This window comes from Lathyrus oleraceus, chromosome 1 (genome assembly GCF_024323335.1).
Source record: "Lathyrus oleraceus cultivar Zhongwan6 chromosome 1, CAAS_Psat_ZW6_1.0, whole genome shotgun sequence".
NCBI classification, from domain to species: domain Eukaryota; kingdom Viridiplantae; phylum Streptophyta; class Magnoliopsida; order Fabales; family Fabaceae; genus Lathyrus; species Lathyrus oleraceus.
Window position 1 is genome coordinate 213,360,584 of NC_066579.1, and position 15,518 is coordinate 213,376,101.

Here is a 15,518-nt window from a genome sequence, read left to right on the forward strand (position 1 = left end):
TGTCTATAGAGCTTAGTTCATGCACTCCTCCTTGGGCTTCCTTCTTCTCCACTGTCGCTCGTTCGACTCCCCATGATTGATGGTTTTGAGCCATGTCTTCGATGAGGGCACTAGCTTCAGGGTAAGGTTTGTTCATCAGAGCACCGCCTGCGGCAGCGTCGATGGTCATCTTTGTGTTATAATGAAGTCCATTATAGAAGGTTTGAATGATTAACCAATTTTCTAAACCATGATGTGGGCATACTCGTAATAACTCTTTATATCTCTCCCAAGCTTCGAACATCGATTCTCCTTGGTTTTGGGTAAATCTAGTTATATGGTTTCGAAGAACGGCGGTCTTACTCGGGGGAAAATATCTAGCAAGAAAAACTCTTCTAAGGTTATCCCAAGTCGTAATGGAATTGGGTGGAAGGGAATCTAACCATGATAGGGCTTTATCTCTGAGGGAAAAAGGGAATAATCTTAAACCTATTGCCTCAGGAGAAGCTCCATTGGTTTTAAAAGTATCTGCTAATTGAAGAAATATTTTTAAATGTTGGTTAGGGTTCTCGGTCGCGAGACCCGCGAATTGTCTCTGTTGCACTAATTGCAACAAGGATGGTTTAAGTTCAAAATTATTGGCTGGGATGATTGGGTTTACTATACTAGAACTAGGTTCTTCGTTAGATGGTTGAGCGAAATCTTTAAGAGGTCTTTGGTTTTGATCTTCGGCCATAGCTCTCTTAATTCTATGAAAGAATAAACGTGCGCGAGCGTAACGTTTAGGTTCCGCCAGAGGATTTACTAAACTTAAACTTCCGGTACTGCGAGTTATTCGAATTGACCGGCGGGAAATAACCTAAGTCTAAACGATATAACAACAGGAAAATGAAATTTGACGAAATTGGTCCCCGGCAACGGCGCCAAAAACTTGATGCGTTGTTAAACTTGGTGTTCACAAGTGTACGAACGCGTCAGAGTAATATAAAAGATTATCGAACCACAGAGACCAAGTGTCAATCTATCGTTATCTGTTGTTATGGTGTTTATCAAAGGCAGTCAAAATAGGTGTTTTTGTAGTGTGCAATGAAAAGTAAAGTATTGAAAATAGAATATAATTTATAAAGACAGGGTCGAATGTAATTCACGTAATCAGTTGATAATCCAAGTACTTGCTAATAGAACTACTTATGGGCAATGTTTCCTACTTTGAAAAGAACTAATTTAACAGGAACTGTCGTTTTCGCGTATTCAGAACCGAGTTGTACTCCCTATCAAACCCTCTTATTGTCACTTATAAAAAGGCGCGCATTGCGTTAGAGTAGTAAACCTATTTTTAAGAAATATAGTATCTTAACTAAGTTGAAAAGTATTATAACCTGGATTTCTTAACCAAAAGAGGTTCTTACGAACCATACTCTAAACTTATAAACGCGTCCGAAAATAGTTTTAAAATCTCTTTTCTCCTTGATGTTAAAAACTCCTAATGAACTAGACAAAGCGCTTTCACTGTTTTTGAAATAGTTAAAAACAATTAAGTTTATAAAGACGTTGGACGGCTTTCGATCTTACCCAACGGAATTGAAGTGCGGGAAAACTTAAGTTGAAAGTTAAAATAGCCCTTAAGTGTTTCTACGAACAATTGTACGGATTTCCGGTTTAATTACGATCCTTACATTCTAACCTTTTAGATTTAGTTAGACATGGTAAAGTAAAAGTGCATTAAAGTAAATAAAAGTAGTGCGAGTGCGAGAAATAAATAAAAGTAGTGCGAGTGCGAGAATTAAATAATTTAAAGCGAGTGCGAGGAAATAAATAATTTAAAGCGAGTGCGAGGAAATAAATAAAGTAAAGGCGAGTGCGGGAAATAAATAAAGTAAAGGCGAGTGCGGGAAATAAATAAAGTAAAGGCGAGTGCGGGAAATAAATAAAGTAAAGGCGAGTGCGGGAAATAAATAAAGTAAAGGCGAGTAATGAAAACCTGCTCCAATCGGAGGGCTGAGTAAATTGCAATGCGGAAAAGAAAATGGCGGCAGGATTAACTTCCTTCCAAAGTGCTCCAAACTCGATTACAGACTCTATCACAGACTTGATGACACAATTGTGGTAACACTCCAATACGAAGCGACTACCACTATAAAATACTGAATATATGCCTAAGTGAAACAAATTTGCTTCTGAGTTTGCCTCTGTTCTAAGTTTGGAAGGTTGTAAAACTGAATTCGCGTTTCTATTTATAGGAAAATAAAAAAGGTGGAATTGACTTGGATGCCCTTCAACTTGAAAATAGAGGAAACTGTTTCCTTCTTGTGGCGCTCGCCACAAGGCTATGGCGCCCGCCACAAGCACAAAGTGGGGCGTCTTAGTGGATGAAGTGGGGAAACGTGGGAGTTAAGGAAGTTGGACTTGGACACGTCATGGCTTGGTCTGTGGCGCCCGCCATGGGGTAAGCCATAAGCACAAAAGGCTGAATTTTAGGGTTTTTAGCCCTTTTCACTCCTTTTCTCGATCGGGGCTCCGATTAAAGTAAAAAACTGAAAACAAAGGAAAACACAATAATAACACAACAAAATGACAATAAAATAACTAGAATGCATGTGAAATCGGAGTCGAAAAAACGTAAATTTTAGTGTGATCAGTCACCCAGTAATTCCTAGACTAACTATGGCAATTGACTTTAGGCCTTTTTTCACAAGTTTCAAAATGCCTATGCTTGGGCGTGAATAACCTTATGGTATGCCAACATCAATGATGGAAAACTCACATACTAATCCTTCGACATTTGCTGACAGTACTGTAAATGCATATTCACCATTATTGACATCAGAATCGGCCATAGGTAACCCTAGTCGGACCATATAACCCTAACTGGGGATGGGATTCGGTTCCCAAGCGATGCCAACATTACTACAAATTCTGTGATGGTGATAAGACAACAAATGGACGAAAGTAACCATGATATGGTTAACACGCTTACCCATAAAAATGTACTATATTTAACCCTTTGATTCAAAATACGAATCAGAGTTACCAACAATTGGAAACTCAAATGAATTGAATGGCTGACTTTTTTGGTGCCCTTCAGGCACAAGTTCGACCAATTGTACAACCTCAAATTGTTAGGATGATTTGAAATAAGGGAATAGTTATTTAAGAAAATACAGTAAACAAAGGACAACAATTTGTGCCCCATGTAGTCGAACAAGAGAGGCCTAGAAAGGTCAATCTCCCACCAGTTTTAGTGGTTAATCGAAATCACAATGTTGACCAAGTGGTCCACCAAGCCTGACAGGAAAGTATGGTAGGGGAGAATAATCTTGTTGTCATGGTTGAAAGGATAATGGCGCAGAATGGTATGAACATGGATCTACAGAGGCCAAATTATACATCTCCTTTGTTGGAGCATGGGTTACAAATTGAACTCCCAAGGGGATGGAAAGTACCTAAGTTCACTAAATTCACTGGTGATACTGATGAGTCCACAAAGGAATATATCACTCGATATTTGACTGAAGCAGGGGATATAACATATAATGAGAACTTAAGGATGAGATATTTTCCTAGTTCTCTTACAAAGAACACTTTTACTTGGTTTACAATCTTCAATGCGCATTCCATTAATGATTGGACTCGTTTAGAAAGGTTGTTCCATGAACAATTTTATATGGGACAACATAAGATCAGTCTGAAAGAGTTTTCAAGTGTGAAGTGGAAGTTCGCTGAATCAATCCACAACTACCTTAATAGGTTCCGACTGTTGAAAAAAATGTGCTTTACCCAAGTGTCTGAACATGAATTAGTCGAAATGGCTGCTAGGGGCTTAGATGATTCTATTAGTAAGAAGTTGGATACACATTATCTAAGGGATATGGCCCAATTGGAGGATAGAGTTTGACAAGTCGAACGATTGAAGGATGAGAAAGCCAGAGTGAACAAAAGTAATAAACGGGTGGCTTACATCGACATGGAAGAGAATAACATAACGTCAGATGTCGAATATAACCATGTCGGAGAAAACGAGGTTGACTTGGCCGAATTAAAGCCAGGACCCCCATATGTGTGTAAACTTCTTACACCAGCAAATGGGAAGAACCCTTCTGAACCTGAAAAGAGTGATAAGTTCCCCAAGAAAACCTAAACTTTTGATGTGACTAAATGTGACGAGATCTGTGATTTGTTAGTTGCAGATGGCCAAATATTAGTGCCACAAGACGCCAAAGTGCCACCATTAGAACAAAGAAATAAAAAAGGGTTTTGTAAATATCATAACTGTTTGGGGCATAAAACTTCACAATGTTTTCTTTTCAGGGATATTGTGCAGAGTGCTTTGAATGACGAGAAACTGAAGTTCGCCAGGGACAAGCCGCCCATAAAGATAGATTTTGATCTGCTGCAGGTCGAGGAGGCCATCTACGTTGAACTACTGAAGATCAACATGGTCGAGATCACTGAGGATATCGACATGGGAGCCGAAGATAAAGTTGTCAAAGCCAGTGAGAATCAAGTAGAGGCTGTCTATCCAAAGACTAGAAAGGATTTGCTCGAGTTCCTTCACTGTTGTATAGCAAAGGGTTCGGAGGTGATGTTGTGCCTGAGGTACAATGCAATGTTCAACAAGAAGGTTGCTAAGAAGTTGGAGAGTTCTCAACATGTCCATCGGAAGAAGAATTAGGATAAGAATAAACCTCAGTACCATTTTGACAAAAAGGGAACCCCCAGAGGAACCAGCAGTTTTCAACTCGTTAGAGGGGAAAGCCTGGCACATATGTGCCATCATCCAATGCCATCATCCGCATTTGGTCATCATGAATAAACAAGTCTTCTTTTCCTTTTTCTTTACTAGAAGGACCAATAATCAAAGTTGTCGTTTATTTTGGAGGATTTTTTTTTGAGTCACTCCATTTTTCCTGTTGATGCTTGGTTTGGGAGGAGCCTTGGGCTTAGGTCTTGAGAAGATCATAGTTTTTTTGCTATGTTATGAACTTTCGACTTTAGCCAAGGTCTCTCTTGGTTTTGGAGTAGCCTGAAAAGTGATTGGTTAGTTTGTTGAATCATCGAATCCATCAAAAAGGGAAATCAAATGCATACCTCTATCTAGGTGATATTTTTGGATTTCTTCTTTTTCTTGGTTTTTATGGTTGTTGGGGAGTCTGGATCACGTTTTCGATTCTGAACAGAAATACATGTTAGAGTCATTACAAAGATTAGCTAAATGTAAATATGGAAAATACTTGCCTTTTTCTTTTGGGGTTCTTCTTCTTTCTTAGCTTCACTAGCATCAGAAGGGCCTTCGACATTGGTGTCGCCCTTTGTTTCAGTTTCACCTACAACGAAAATGTGTGAGAAGTCAAAAGTATAAATGAAAAGAATTTGAATAAATGATTAATATGTACATGTTTTCTTCTCAGGATTTTCTTATAAGTTGGAAAAGATGGTCGACAGTCTCTTGTGGAAGTTTTAATCAGAGAAGTGGCCTTGGAAGTAGTTCATCAACCAGTTGTTAAATTCCACTGTCAAATAGAAGAATGGATGAAAGTGGAAAGTAGGCAATTCGAGGACTTGTTGACGAGTGAATGCCATGTAATCTTTGTATTCCTGAGTAGTAAATTTCCTTTTCGACCAGCAAATGTCATTCTCTCAAGTATAGAGTGAGCTTGGCAACATTTAATTGAAACCAAATTGCCTAGCCACTATATTGGCTTAATAGCCAATAAAGCTAAAGCCAACAGTTTCAGTTTCGATACGAGTGGATAGGAGTGTTGGAGTTAAGAAGGCTGCCTAAACAAAGTTTGACATTGCGGAAGCGGAGGGGGTTACACCAGGAAACCTATTTCGAAACCAAGTCAGACCAACACATCTATCCACAAAGAGAGCCATGGTCGAAACAAACATTTTGGATTCAAGAATGTTTTTTATGTATTTCATAAAAGTTATCTCTGAAGGGGTGTCATAGGGGGTGACTAAGGCAAGTTTGGTGCCTTTGATGCTCATGCAGTCGGTTTCTTCCATCAAAGCTTTTGACTGGGTTACATGCAACTTGGGTTCGAATGTACCATTTAACCAGAGTTGTAAAAGCCACAAAGGGCCAGAGAGAAGATATAACTTGTTGGTTTCAGGAAGGTGTTTCAACTTATAAGAAGCATTTCCAATTGATTGATATAGATTGGCTAAAAGTAGCTTGCCCAGAGAAATTTTTTGACCCTCATGAAGTTGGATTGCTAGAGGGACGTATTTCTTAGCTGTTTGTAGGGAGCTTGAACATAAAAAGCAATAGGAGAGCCAAAGTGTCAAGAAGGCAATTTGTTCTTGGTCAGAGGCCTCTTAAGTTTTCTTATTATGATGGTCGGTGATGTTATTTTTGAAGCTAAAACGTTTGAAGACGAACTCATGGTTGGTTTCTATTATAGGGGTGAAAGTTTCACCTATAGGCTTAAGTCTCGTAATAGCTGCTACGTCGAATAAAGTCAATGTAAGCATTCCACAAGGGAATTGAAATGTGTTTGTCGAACCTTCCTAGAAGAATATCGACACAAGTAACATGGTAGGGTTACACCTAGGGTCAATTCTAGAGATTTGAATCACGTAGAAGATGCCTAGTTTCTCCCATTGGTTTTTTCTCTTAAGTTTAACTTTGTCATGCCAAGCAATGTTCTCTTAATTTTGAGTAGGGGACAAATCGAAAGACACACATGGGTGTTTCCATAAAAGGCAGGTTGAGGGAGCATTCTTCAAACGCATAAGGCATCATAATAGGATAATATGAGAAGACGTTTTTTTTTACCTTTTTGAGATTGTGATTTAGCCATCGGAAATGGTCCTAAGAACGCTAAAAGTTTATCAGAAAGGGTAAAAGGGATGATTACCTGTTTTTTCCAGATGGCAATTTTTTCTATGGCCATGGGTGGTTCAGGCACGAAATCTCTTCCTTGTTCATCTTCTAATGACAGAATCATGAATGCCAAAGGGTTTTTCCAGTATCGAGTTTGGAAGATGAAGTTGTTGTTTCCATTGTTGAGTTTGAAAAAGTTGTTGCGAAAGGGGTTTTTGTGTGTCAAATGCTAAAGCAAGAGTGAAGAAGATGAGAAGAGAATAAGAAGGAAGTATTTATAGGGTTATTTTTCTTGTCAATGACGGACACATGGCATACGTGTGTTGATGTGAAATGTTTAAGTTCTTTAGAAGTGGGTGAGTTGATAGAAGTGGAGAAGTTAGTGAAAACGTGAAAATCCATGATCTCCTAGAAAATATAAGTAATGATGAATTTTTGAGAAGTTCTTCTGGAAAAATGACAACTTGCATTAAAGTGGTAATGATGACACTGACGTCGGCGAAAGATTTTGAACAATTTCAAAATTACTTTCAAAAAATGCCACCTTTAACTATTCAAAATTGAAATATGGCATTTTGGGGGGCAATTTGTTACCTCATATTTTTGACACAAGCATTAATTATAAAGATGTGATAAGCTTCATGTGAAAATGAGTTTATTTCCAAAAAAATCAAAATGGCCAATTACGGCCATGGAGATCTCGATGAATTAGATTTGTCGAGAAATATGTATCAACTTTGGTCGAATTGCAGATGGTTAGAGAGCAAGGAGTTTATTAGTTTTTGGACTTAGTGAAATTCAGAGTATCAAAAAATATTATTTTCCAAGCAGTCGAATGAGGTGTAAATGGATAAGATTAGAAAGTTATTTGAAGACATATGGGAGCCCGTCGAAGATGAAGGCTATATGGAGACGAAGATGTGGAATATTTTTCTTAGTCGATCTTTGTAGGCGGTTAACTTAGGAATAATATATATGTAAACATCCACTTATGTTTTGGGGATACACAATTGTATATTTTTTTTGTAAAACTCAAAGTATCTATGTGTTTGTGAGAAAAGAGTCAAGAATGTATGTATATACGTTCTATTTTTTATAAATCAAAGTATTTATTTTCAGTCATTTACTGCATTGAACTTTATTTCAATTACCTTTAGTTGCAATTATCTTTATTTTCAGTCACTGCAATTAACTTTTTGTTTCCTTTACATTTCGACTTCAGTGTCAAAATATGTTTCAAATAATTGATTTTCACACAATATGTCATGGGATCTTTTCGAGTTTAATCCGGTAAGTGAAATCAAACTTGTTTTGTTTCCCAAATTTCATGGTAAACAATTATATCTGTCATACCCCAATTTAGTTAGGGCTTTTAGATAAATATTGTGTGTATTTTTTTGTTTAAAAACATTTCTAAAAAAATGGTTATTTCATTTAGTGTTTATTTATTTTAAGTTTCTTACATTTTATTAAAATATAAAAATACAAAAAAATGTTATAAATTTTCTTTTCTTTTAATTTTATTTTACTTTCTTAATAAACAAGTAAAGAATCAGGAAATTATTTATGTGATATTTTTATGGCAGAAATAATCAAAATGAATAATATTCTGATTTGGTATTTTGATTATATTGATCAATTTTTTTTTTCATTTTTGATAACCTAATTTTTTAGTATAAATTGAAGGCTGATCGGAAAAATAGCAAGTGTACTATTTTTACCGATGTAGTAATAAGGAGTTTTATCTCCAAGTATCGATCTCAAGGATTGTGTAGGAAATACTTATTTTACTTTGATTCTATCAGAACAAAAAGATAATGGTTTGGTTGTTTTAGAATTCTAACAATAAACACAACAGACAGTAAAATATAATTGATTAATATAAAATATGCTAGGGGAAGTGGTTGATTTAACCAGTTATGAATTCAGTCAAGATTTCCTTAATACATATGAAACATTCAATTACCTAACCTCAGAGTGTTCTTCCTTAAGTCGTTAAGGAAGAAACTATTAAACTACCAATTCTTACTCAAATGTCCATTCAATTAATCATTGGTTTTAATCATAAATAATATCAAGGTTTGCGGTGGTTTACAAAAGTTACTAGTCTTAAATGATGCAATCATAAACCTAATTGTGTGAAAACCCTAACAATCACAATCCTGTTATTGATAGTCATAGATCAATTTGTATTTGTCCGATACAAAAGCATAATAACATCAAACAATTGAATTGAAATAAGTAACATAGCAATAAGGAAATCATTTGTTCAAATTCATAACATACGATAAAATCAGGACCACCCCCCTAACATAGGGGGTTTAGCCTCTCATAGTATTCAAAGAAAGCATAGTATTGAGATTAAACATTACAAAGAACTAGGAGATTTTGATCTTCAATGGTCGAAGCCCTTAAATCTCGCCGTCTTCGAATCCTCCGGAATAGCTATCTCTCTTGTGCAGTGTTTTCTTTCGTACGGCCAAAAGTTCCTCTCTTCTTTCTCTTCCAGGCCTTCTTATAGTTTCAGATCACTTTCATCCAAGCAAAAGGTCCAAACTACCCTTAATGAGCAGAATCGGTTCACAAAGCAAAATTTAGGTTTTCCATACTGCGTCCAATCAACACGGCCGTGTGTCACCACACGGGTGGCCGTGTTGATCACCATAATTAATTATTTTCAGCATCAGCTACAGAGGCAACAACACGGGCCGTGTTCCTACACACGGGTGCCCGTGTTGATGCACTGTTTTAATCAACACGGCCGTGTGGTGGAACACGGGTGCCCGTGTCGATCTCTGTTTTTCTTCTCCTTTCTTGCCCTGCCTGACCAACAACACGGGCAGTGTTGTGGCACACGGGTGCCCGTGTTGACCTGCTGTTTCTTCATATTTTTGCCTTTTAGAGTGTCCATAACTTCACCATTCTTGCTTTTAAACCTGTGCAATGGCCTGTAACAATGACACTACCAAACAAAGCATAAACGAGATCTTTTTGACATAAACTTGTAATCAAATGCAATGCGATACCAAATCAACAAAACATGATAATTGACTCCAAAGCAACTAAAAATCAACATAAATCTTACCAAAGTGATGAAAATATGTCGGATTAATGGCGGGAATTCAATGGAAATGGTGGCCGATCAAAGGCCATAAATTCTCAAAAGGGGACAAAAAAATCGGCCACCAATCCTCAAAACACCATACAAAAATCACCCCCTATTCTCTCATTTTCATCTTTCTACAACTTCTAATTTCACCTTCAAACTTCACTAACGAACCTTGAATTCAATCTTCATCCTCTTAAACCAACATAATTTCCATAACTTCTCCCCTGTTAACATTGGAAAAATCACAGAAAACAAAAGCATTCTCTATTCTATATTTGTAACATTCATCATCATCATCATCTTTTCTATTCAAACTTCATCACAACAATGACACATATAGAACCATACACAACAAAAAGTCAAAAAGACTATGTAAAACAAAATATGAAACAGAAAGAAAGGAAGAAGAAGGAATTCGAGCATGGTTTAGTTTTCGTGACCCCCACACCCTTCCACACTTAAACTTCGTTTTCCGGCCACCACGAGCTTTTTTTGGTGACACTTTTCTTATGCAAAACTACTTCATTCACCCTCTGTTCCAGTCAGCCACGCCGCCCTTTGCATACACTCACCGCTGTACGAATCGATTAGACTGCATGGAATCATCACGTATCCCTCAGGTTTTCGCGAAATCCGGTTCGATAGTTTTTTTCCTTACACTTTAAGCTCTATTTGTACCTTTCAATTGATGTTGATTAATGGATGGATTTGGTTTTGTTTCATGATACCTGAACGTCTTTTATCTGATTCGAGAGAGATGAAAGCTTAATTATATTATTGAAAAGAAAAAGATGAACATGAGCAAGAAAGAGAAGAGAAGAGAGACCTTGAATTGGAGAGAGAGGAGAGATCTCAAAAATGGATTTTCTTGTTTTTTGTTTAATATATTTTTTTTCCCACATGTCATAATGTTGTTGGCTGTTAGTTTAAATTAAGGGATGATCATGTACAAGACATCCCCATCATATCCACCGTGGGAGTATCCTAGTAACCCTTGGATCACTATCAAGTGGCCCATGATCAAGGGATCTTATTGCATCATGAGAGCAGATTAAGACAGTCTGATCTTAATAAGATGGTCAGGATCACTCCAGGCCTCTTTGTTTGTATTTTATTGATTTCATTTGTGCTTTTGGGCCTCTAATAAAAATGCCTCACTCTTTTACTTAATAGAACCTCCCTATTCACTTTTGCACTCCCTTTGTGAATTTATTTATTTATTTTAGTTTACTAATTAATTAACTCTTGGTTAGATAATTAATGAATTTATAAATAATCAAACTCCATTTTATATTTCATAAAAAGATCAATTTATTTTTGCAAATTGAATCAAATATTTTTCTCAATAAAATTTGGATTAAAAAAGGAAAGTTGAGTGCACACTCTTTTTATTTTTGAGTGCAAAGTGTACATTTTGTTCCAACCGATTGTTCATCTTCCACTAAATATACAAAATTAAACTTGGATTAAAAAGTATAATTAGACGTACGTCTTTTTGATCCCCTAATAATTGGACCCAATGCGTACGTCTCGTTCCAACCGATTACTTGTCTTTAACAAATGATTTTTTTAATAAATAATTGGATTAAAAAGGACAATTGGGTGCACACTCTTTTGATCCCCGAATAATCCGTCTAGGTAGCAACTATTACGGATTTGTGATTGTTTACGACTACTCTAGATTTACATGGACGCTTTTTTTAGCCCATAATGATGATACTTTTAAAGCTATTATTGACTTTGCTAAGGTTTTTCAAAATGTTTTTGGTGTTAAAATCATCAGTCTCTATAGTGATCATAATGCGGGAATTAGTGAACCATCATTTCCAAAACTTTTGCATCGAAAATGGTATTGCTCACTATTTCTCATGTCCTAGAACTCCATAATAAAACGGTGTTGTAGAACACAAGAACCGTGTGTTGGAAGAGCTTGCCTATATTATGATAAATGAGATGAGCCTACCTAAGTATTTTCGGATGGATGCGATTAACACCACATGCCACATCTTAAACATGGTAATCATAAGATTTATCCTAGAGAAGACACCCTATGAGATACTTAAGGTTACAAAACCTAATATTTCACATTTCGAGTCTTCGTTTGAAAATGATTTATTTTGAATAATGGAAAAGATAACCTCGACAAATTTGATGCAAAATCTGATGAAGGTATTTTCTTAGGGTATTCATCCACGAGTAAAGCCTATAAAATTTACAATCATAGAACTTCTTCAGTAGATGAGTAAACTCATGATGCTTTTGATGAGTCCTCACCCCAAAAGTCGGTGAAAGGTATTTGTTGTGATGTTTCAGGTATTATAACAGAAAGATTGGTTGACAACGACAGTTCAAAATAGGATCCTGATCCGAAAATAAAGGAAAAGGACATTACAGAAGATATGGAGAAAATATTACATGAGGATGATAAACAAGATACCTCGAACCAGCTACCTTAATATTGGAGAATCGCAAAGGATCATCCTTTGATCAAATCCTTGGAGACATCAAAAGGGGAGTAAGTACTAGGTCACAGGTTAACCATTTATGTACGTACTCAACTTTCATTTCTCAGATTGAACCTAAATCTATATCCGATGCCTTACTTGATGATGGATGGTTACTTGTTATGCAAGAGGAACTAATCCAATTTAAAATAAATGACGTTTGAGACCTTGTTCCATGTCCGGTTCATAAAATCGTCATAGGCACAAGATGGGTATTTAGGAACAAGATGGATAAGAATGGAGTAATTACAAGAAACAAAGCTAGGTTAGTGGGCAAAGAATATAATCAAGCTGAAGGGATTGACTATGAGGAGAATTAATGTCTTGTAGCCTACCTAGAAGCCATTAGAATCCTTTTGGCATTAGCTTGCTGCATGGACTTTAAGCTTTACCAGATGGACGTTAAGTCTGCTTTTCTAAATGGCCATATAAATGAATAGGTGCTTCTTACAACCTTAGGGTTTTAAGGATCACGATAATCCTAATCATGTTTTTAAGTTGAAAAGATCCCTTTATGGTCTCAAACAAGCTTCTAGAGCTTGGTATGGGAGATTGAGTTGATTTTTGATCAAACAAGGATTCAATCATGGGAAAATCGACACCATTTTATTTATAAGACATAAGGAAAAATATATTCTTTTAGTACAAATTTATATAGACGATATAATTTTTAGGTCTACTAATGAATCTCTTTGTCGAGAATTTGCTAGTTTGATGCAGGAGGAATTTGAGATGTCACTTATGAGAGAGTTAACATACTTCTTAGGATTGCAAATCAAGCAAGGGGAATAAGGTAATTTTATAAGTCAAATGTAGTATTGTCTAGATCTTCTCAAGAAGTTCGAGATGAAAGATGAAAATACTATCTCAACTCCAATGGCTTCAAATGTGCTCATTGATAAAGATGAGAGAGGAATGGATTCTGACATAACCAGGTATCGAGGTATAATCAGATCCTTACTCTATTTAACAACAAGTAGGCCTGATATCATGTTTAGTGTGTGCATGTGTTCTAGATATCAAGCATCACCTAAGGATTCCCACTTTAAGATCGTTAAACATATTTTGAGGTATCTTAACGGAACCTCCAATCACGATCTTTGGTATCCTAAAGGAAGTGCTTGTAGCTTAGTAGACTATTCTGATTCTGATTTTGCAGGGTGAAAGTCGGTTAGAAAGAGTACTAATATTACTTGCCACACATTTGGAAGTTACTTAGTTTCTTGGCATAAAAAGAAACAATATAGTGTTTCTCTTTCTACTACGAGGCTGAATATGTAGGCACTGGTAGCTGTTGTGCACAAGTCTTATAGCTTAAGCAATAACTATTGGACTATGATTTAAAATTGGTTGCATTCTAATTAAGTGCGATAGTACTAGTGCTATAAGTCTTACTAAGAATACAATACTACACTCACAGACTAAACACATTGAGATCCGACACCATTTCCTAAGAGATCATATGGAGAAATGAGACGTTGTTTTTGAGTACGACGACACCAAAAGTATGCTTGTTGACATTTTTTATAAAACTATTGCCATCAGAATCCTTCCACGAGATATGTAAGGACTTGAGTGTCTTAGACTCTTCTTTCCTTAAGTAAAATGAGGATTTGGTTTTTAATTTTGTTTATATATATATATATATATATATATATATATATATATATATATATATATATATATATATATATATATATATATATATATATATATATATATATATATTGCACTAACACTATCTTGTAAAAATTCATAGCTGTTACCAACCTACAATGGTATGTCTCTCACCTTTGTATCATTCTATATATTTATACTAGAGTTATGCATTAGTTTTCTTATTTGCTTTGTATCTCACTAATTCATCTCTAACTTATGCCTTTCATTGTTCTTACTTGCATTTAAGTCTCTTAAATGCATATTGCTAATTATGTACATTAGAACTTTTGATTGCTTGTTCATGTATTATTTATGATTGTTAATGTATACCTTGATTTAAAAGTTTGATCATTTTATTGTAAGCTATTGAATATTTATGTTGCATGTCTATTTGCGTTGTGTTGCTTGTGACATATCTATCTTCGTTGTATATGTGATCATGATTGTTGTATATGCTTCTTAGCTGTTTAGCTCGTATGTTCTTTGTAAGTATATGTTTGTGGTTGTTCCTTTGGTTTTTGATGCATTTTGAACTATCTTTTTGATGTTGTCAAATATGGAGAAGTTGTAATAAGTCTAGAATTGTTTTATGCGTTTTTATGCTATGAGTTGTTTGTGTGAAATGTTTTAGGGGGAGTTATACGCGCATTACTCAAAGGTCGACTCAATTCTAAGTGAAAGCTTGCCAAACATTAAAAAGGGGGAGATTGTAATTACATGTCCCTACAATCCAATTATATTTTTGCTTTGTCTTATCACTTTCATATTCGTTTTATTTCGATTTGTTGAGTCTCCTTCATTATTGCATTTCTCGTAATCGAGTTTGATTTGATTCATTTTTAGCATGCATGAAACTTTGGTTAGATTTGATCTCGATTTAAATATTCTTTGATCAATAACATATGTTAATGGAATGAAATCATTTTGTGATTTTGGTCAAAGTTGATTCTAAGGTAAAGTCTCAAAATGCTTTTGAAAATTTGAAAATTTGAGATTTTGCAAGATTGATTCGAATCATTCAGTTTTATACTGAATTTTTGATCCTAGTCAAATTCGACAGTAGCTAAACTCATTAATTTAATCTTGATCAAATTTTATACTTGACCTTGATCATTTTCCTGGGAATAGATTTTGTCTGGTTTGATTCGAATCAAAATTTGTACATGATTCGAATCTATTTCCTTTTTCAAAATTTCTGTTGGATTTGATCTAAATCAAGTTTTGTACATGATTCGAATAAAATCCTTTTTTCAAAAATCCTTGCCAGTTCTGTGTCATTTGATCCGAATCAATTTTTTTACATGATTCGAATCACAAGGAATTTTATTAGAATCACATTTTTCCTGATCCTAATCAACTAGCATCTTTTTAAAATTGGGTGTTTCTTTCATTCTAACTCATTTTTCTCATTTGATTCAAATCATACTTTTCTAGATTC

At 35.5% G+C, this 15,518-nt stretch overlaps 1 non-coding gene across 1 annotated transcript; it reads left to right on the forward strand.

Annotated features, from left to right (window-relative positions):
* The first annotated feature begins 224 nt into the window (after positions 1 to 224).
* LOC127115962 (small nucleolar RNA R71) lies at positions 225 to 331 on the forward strand. The gene has a single exon (XR_007800958.1). It is a non-coding gene; the product is annotated as a small nucleolar RNA R71 (small nucleolar RNA).
* The last annotated feature ends 15,187 nt before the right edge of the window (positions 332 to 15,518 follow it).